We start from the raw sequence: 7100 nt of genomic DNA on the forward strand, positions 1-7100 counted from the left end.
GCAGCGGCGTTGGCCTATTTGCCGGTACCTTCCGTCTCATGGCCCAGCAGTTCAGCTGTGCGGAGCCACGGCCCGGGAGGTCTGCGGCTCTCCCCGCAACAGAAAAGGCAGATAACAATGTGCTGATGGGGCCAACCACAGGGTCCACACACACACACACACACACACACACACACTCTCTCTCTCTCTCTCTCTCTCTCTCTCTCTCTCTCTCTCTCTCTCTCTCTCTCTCTCTCTCTCTCTCTCTCTCTCTCTCTCTCTCTCTCTCTCTCTCTCTCTCTCTCTCTCTTTCTCTCTGTCTCTCTCTCTCTCTCTCTCTCTCTCTCTCTCTCTCTCTCTCTCTCTCTCTCTCTCTCTCTCACAAACACACATACACACAGACGAACACGCCTCCGGGTCTTTCATTAGAAACTACATGACTCATCCTCTTCCTACTACACCTACATTACACCCTCCTTCATTCCTGTTCTCCCAGACGGAAGAAGAGAGGGAGGGAGGGTGAGAGAGAGATAGGGAGGGGGAGTTTTGGAGGGAGAGGGAGAGAGAGAAAGGGAGGGAGGGAGGTGGAAGGGAGGGAGAGAGAGAGGGAGGTGGGAGGGGGAGAGAGAGGGAGAGCAGGAGGGACTTTTTTCTTTGGAAGAAGTCGTCCTTCTAATTCAGTCGGAGAGGGCAGAGTCGCTCTATGCTATCTTTTGATAGTAACACCACAGCCAACCATGGCAGTCACAAAAATAGTATGGACAGTCGGACACTCACACACACACACACACACACACACACACACACACACACACACACACACACACACACACACACACACACACACACACACACACACACACACACACACACACACACACAAACACACCCACACATACCCTCCCTGACCCACACCCACTCCCACACTCACTCCCAAACCAGGCAAGTGTATGTTTTCATTATATCTATGACTTGTTATCTTGAAAAGGAGTTAGGGAGGTTTAGCCAGCTTTGCAGGGGGATGATGGAAATCTCCAGGGAGCAGCGGTTGGAGGGGGGGGGGGGGAGGGTGCCACTCTCTCTCTCTCTCTCTCTCTCTCTCTCTCTCTCTCTCTCTCTCTCTCTCTCTTTCTGGAAGATGACACAGAATACTTTAATGTTTTTTATGGGTTGTTAAGTTATCCAAAATCACATAACGCATTATTTACCCCACACTGCAAAAGACCACAATGATCTCTCTCTCTCTCTCTCTCTCTCTCTCTCTCTCTCTCTCTCTCTCTCTCTCTCTCTCTCTCTCTCTCTCTCTCTCTCTCTCTCTCTCTCTCTCTCTCTCTCTCTCTCTCTCTCCCCCTCCCTCCAGGCAGAGAAATGAGAAGGTTCGGAGGGAAGGACAGAGCTGATAATATGTTTAGAATCTGCAAAATGAACAAAGGAAAATAAGCAGGCAGGGTACTCTTGCCAGGTGGAAAGGTGCCTGGGATCGATACCCAAAAGTCCATCTGAACCACCATAACCAGTAGGTTTCCTTGAGCTCAGACGCCCTATAACCCCTACCTGCTCCTCAACACCTATACAGAGACATCAGCATGTTACGCATGTACCGTCGTGACTGGGGGGACATTATACATGATACAGCAGGAGGACTTTTTGGGTTCTTTGTGGGCAGCCTGCTGCTGATAAATGTGTAAATCTCAGCCAGGTAACAGAATCGTGACGGAAGAGCGGCTCTGCGGATGAGTCCTGGCGTGTCGCAGATAGAGAGAGAGAGGGGAGAGACCGATAGAGGGAGGGAGAGAGAGAGAGAGAGAGAGAGAGAGAGAGAGAGAGAGGGGAGAGACCGATAGAGGGAGAGAGAGAGAGAGAGGGTCCCTCAGCCCCCACATCTCTGTGGCTCCTACCACTGAATACTTAATAGGAGTCTATCTATTCCCCTGCTGCCTATCTCTAAATCCCATTCTCTCGCTCTCTTTCTCTCTCTCCCACACACACACACATACATACAGACTCTCTCTCTCACACACATATGCACACAACAATGTGCTATATTTTGTTTCCCCATGCAGTCCCATGATGCCCGGCTCTTATTGGTTTTACAGTAGGCACAGCAGCAGCAGGGCCGGGCTGGAGCACCGCGCAGGCTGAATGCTAACCACGTTAGCGATGGGTGCGGGGGCGGTGGCGGGGGAACTTAATATGGCTTGCGGCCCCCTTGGTCTCCCCCAAACACTACCCTCCACCTCCCTTTTCTCTTTCTCGCCCTCCCTCTCTCTCTCTCTCTCTCTCTCTCTCTCTCTCTCTCTCTCTCTCTCTCTCTCTCTCTCTCTCTCTCTCTCTCTCTCTCTCTCTCTCTCTCTCTCTCTCTCTCTCTCTCTCTCTCTCCAAGTGTCTATTCAGCCTCCACCCTGTGCATCTCAATTTACTCAACATCTCTCTCTCTCTCTCTCTCTTTCACTATCCCCAACTCTTCAATATCTTCATAAACCCCTCTCTCTGTCTCTCATTCCCTCTCTATCTGCATCTCTATCCCAACTCTTTAACATATTTTTCACCACCTCCTTTTCTCTCTCTCTCTCTCTCTCTCTCTCTCTCTCTCTCTCTCTCTCTCTCTCTCTCTCTCTCTCTCTCTCTCTCTCTCTCTCTCTCTCTATCTCTCTCTCTCATTCTTTCTCTATCTGCAGAGGCATTCAGTTCCATCCTCTACTACGGGAACAACTCTTATTAACATACATATGTTTTCCCTCTCCGACGCCATCCTGCGCACACAGTGGTGGCTGATAGGGTTGGTCGGAGGAGATATGCTAATAGCGTACACACGCGGCGCTAAACGAAGCCGTGCCGACTCAGGCTTTGTGTATCGGCCCTAATTGAATCCTCTTCTGGACGTCTGAGAAAAAAGGGCTGCATCGCCGGCGTAGAGGTCGGCAGTTACTTCCTCTCCCATTAAGACGCGTACGCGGCTGAGGTCGGCCAGCTAATAGCAGACCGCCAAAGACGGCTGCGCTTCCGTCATTCTTCCTCACCCCCCCCCCCCCCCCCCCCCCCCCCCAAAGAAAAGAACATGCACCATCCTCCCCCTCCTACCGACGACAGATACACAGGCTTTCGGAGGTGTAAGAATTGTGTCAAACTCCTACAAAGGCGGTTCTGCAACTAGAAATGGGAAAGGGAGGGGGGGCTGAGGATTTTGGGGAGGGAGGGAGTGAGTGATGGGGGAGTGGCTAGAAGGAGGAAGGGAGGGGAGGGTACTTTTCTGAAAGAAAGAAAAATGTGGGATTCCACGGTCGGCATATAAATATTCCATTAACTCCGGCTTTGGCTCCATAACAGTATGGCGGTGCGCTTACGCATTCACCGCCTGGAATATGAAATGAAATTATTACGGAGGATGTGTGTGGGTGGGTGTGTGTGTGTGTGTCTGTGTGTGTGTGTGTGGGGAGATGGAGATGGGGGGGCTGTTGGGGGGTGTCAGGGGGTTAGTGGTGCTGGTGAAATAGCCATTTCCTTTCTTCCAATTTTCTCCTCTTCTCTATTTCGCCCTTTGCCTTATCATGGGTGACACTAATCCAATTTCTGCCCGCCTCGTGACAGCTCTAACGTGGTTTTGTGTACTTTTGTGATTCACCCCCCCACTCCGTGTGTACACACACTCATACACACACACACACACATATACACTCATACACTAACACACACATTCACTCACAGCACGCGCACAAACACTTATATATATATTATATTCACCTATAAAGGTCACATATCCATGTAAAGGATATGTGCAAACACACAAACGCAAAAAAAACACACACAAACACACAAATATATGCTTACATAAACACACATGCACTCTCTATTTAATGGGATATTTTACTCTCTCCAAGTGACAAATGATGCATCAACATTATACTTGCTGATGACACACAGAACGAATTGAGAAAAAACAACAACACAACACGATGTCGTGTAACACACCCCAACACATGACCACATCGGCCTATTTGGTTTATTAGCATTTATGCAGTTAATACGGTCTGCTTAATCCTTTGCCATGTTCAATTCATTTTAATTAGAACATTTCAAAGACATACAGTGGCATTCATACAAATAAGTGTTAAAACGATCTCATTGAACATTAGGCTGATCATGCGGCACAGGAGAACAACAGTGCTGGGGAGTGAGAGGATAATGTGTGTGTTTATGCAAAAACGAAAAGGGCCTGTCGCTACAGGAACAGGGTACATTATTAATGGTGGTGGGTCCTTCACAAAAGGCTTCCAACCGTTTTTCCTCCAGACTGCTTCCCGCCTATGAAGTCGGTTGAGTAATTGATAAACTCATTAACATGTTTGCGATGGACACTGATAATGATGGCCGCGGGCAGACACAGCGGCGCGGAAATCTCACCGTGTTCCCTGGTCACCTTTACTTTGTACCTCCATCATCGTGTTCTTAGCAGGCATCACTCGTTTTATCACTTTGTTTTATCACTCTCTCTCACCGGCTGCTGCTGCTGAGGCGGAGAGGACGTCTTGTAAATGACTTGGAGCGGGAGGAGAGAGTGTCGGAGCTCCGTCTACCTCCTTTTATTTACATTCAATGATACTTTTATATTGGTAAACCTGTGCCGTGTTCCAATATCCATACTATCCGTACTTACTAGCCTAAGTTTGAGTACGTAGGTCTTCAGATCGGGCGAAATAAGTGTACTGAAAGGACCCGGATGGTGTACTCAAAACGGTGAAATTGCGAAGTGTGTGGCGATGTACACTTTTCGTACTCAACAGCAGCCATCTTAGCTACGTAGCGGAAGAGGGCGGAGCCAGGCTGAGCCAAAGTCGGCGCATTTTCCACATAGCCTGCATTAATAGTCATTTTGTAGTTTTTATAGTTTTTATAGCTTTTTATAGCTGCTAGGCGTAAAGAGTTCACCGTTCAAAGCGGGATGATTATTGCGGGGGTGGAGCCGCGGCGGCAGTCGTGATCTTAATTTCTGGTTAGTGCACCACGGAGTATTCGATTTGGAACAACACTGACATCTGAAAATTAGCGCACTTAGTGAGTGCGGATAGTGTACTTCGTTTAAGTGTACTCATGGAAGTATGGAATATCGGAACACGGCACAAGACTAGCCATTCCCAATTCCTAAGTGAAAGCCCCGCCCACCACCAATCATAATTAGCTGGTCCATAACACTTGCAAGTTCTTGCAACGAGCAAGCAAAGCAAGTGGGGGAGTGTGGAGAAGCCAAACAAAACAAAAACAATTCAATTAATCTATAACAATATTTATTAAATGTAACCAACAATTAATTTGAGGTTTATCTGCTGGGATTCTAATCTGTTCTTCGGCCTTTGGGCCAGGTTATTTTCAAACTTTGAAGTAAATGTTTGGAGTAAAAAGAACATGAAAAACATATGAAAACAACGTTTTTTTTTTATAAATGTAATCAATGGAATGCATTAACTTTAAATATTGGGAAATGTTGACCTTCCACATTTCACAAATTTCTCAAAAGTCAGGTGCTGTATATTTATTATTAAAATCAAAAGAGAATGAAAAGGTTAATTAAAGATTTGTGAATTCCGTTTTTGTTAGTTGTTTGTCAGAAGGACACAGCAGCGAGCATGTGCCAGAGCAGGAACCTTCTAGCAGGGAGGAACATAGGAAATGTCTGTCCTGATAGTCTATGAGTTTGACGCCCAGGTTTTCAAGATTTGAAAAGTTTTGCCCAGTCATTTTAGTAACTTGTCCAACTTCAGCAAGAGCTGAAGGAGGCATTTTCTTATCTGCACGCAATGCAAGGTTGCATAGTAAAAGTGAATGATGGGAGGATATGATGACATTCATGCTCTTTTTTTTGTTTATGAAGGATGCATTTGCCATTGAATTAGAGGTAAACATTAAAGGTAAATGTACTTCGATGCCCCTGTACACACACCTCATCTGTCTGCTTATCTGCACTGCATGCACGTGTGTGTGTGTGTGTGTGTGTGTGTGTGTGTGTGTGTGTGTGTGTGTGTGTGTGTGTGTGTGTGTGTGTGTGTGTGTGTGTGTGTGTGTGTGTGTGTGTGTGTGTGTGTGTGTCAGAAGGTGGCAGTATGTGTGTGTGTGTGTGTGTGTGTGTGTGTGTGTGTGTGTGTGTGTGTGTGTGTGTGTGTGTTTGTGTGTGTGTCTGAGCGAGGCAGTATGTGTGTGTTTGTGTGTGTGTGTGTGTGTGTGTGTGTGTGTGTGTGTGTGTGTGTGTGTGTGTGTGTGTGTGTGTGTGTGTGTGTGTGTGTGTGTCAGAGCGAGGCAGTATGTGTGTGTGTGTGTGTGTGTGTGTGTGTGTGTGTGTGTGTGTGTGTGTGTGTGTGTGTGTGTGTGTGTTTGTGTGTGTGTGTGTGTGTGTGTGTTTGTGTGTGTGATGATTCAGAATAAAGCAACACTCTGATCTAATCAGCTCAAGCAGCGCAGTGTGTGAGTGTGTGTATGTGACGCATATTGTCTCATCAGATAGACCTGGTATGTCCTATGATGAATCATGCACTATAATTCTTCAAATAGGAGCGTAACGTGTTATTTACAGCAGAGCAACAGTAATACTACATTAACAACTTCCCATGCAGTATTTACAGCATTAACCGTCCAGTTTCATGTCCAGGAACCAATGTGGTGGAAAGTACATTAATACTTATTTATTATTCATAGTAAATACATACTTTAATACTTCTCCACACTTTTCCCGCAGTAAAAAATAAGTCAAGGGTGAAAAGAACAAGGTGATCTATTTAATTGGTTTGCATACTCGGTTTAATGGGTGAATGAAATGAAAAATTTTGTCCCATGATGTCGTCATGTGTCTTGGGGCTTTCCAAATGGCCCCGAGTGATATGATAATTAGACCCCCCTCTGCTGGCTACAGTGGGCTATTGCACGCTCTTTGACAGGTGTTGGATGGGAACAGCGGCTGGTCCTCCTCAAGCCAAGGGCACCGGCCTTGGAGGCCACAAGGCATGGAGTGGGCCCAGATCCATGGTCCTTTTTTAGACTGGAACAATTGATAAAAGATTAATACATTTCCCAGTGGCCCTTGGGAACCACATGTTGAGCCCCATGTCCTTGAAACAATTATGTGACATGACTTT

The sequence above is a fragment of the Gadus chalcogrammus genome, chromosome 11 (assembly GCF_026213295.1).
Source record: "Gadus chalcogrammus isolate NIFS_2021 chromosome 11, NIFS_Gcha_1.0, whole genome shotgun sequence".
In the NCBI taxonomy this organism is placed as follows: domain Eukaryota; kingdom Metazoa; phylum Chordata; class Actinopteri; order Gadiformes; family Gadidae; genus Gadus; species Gadus chalcogrammus.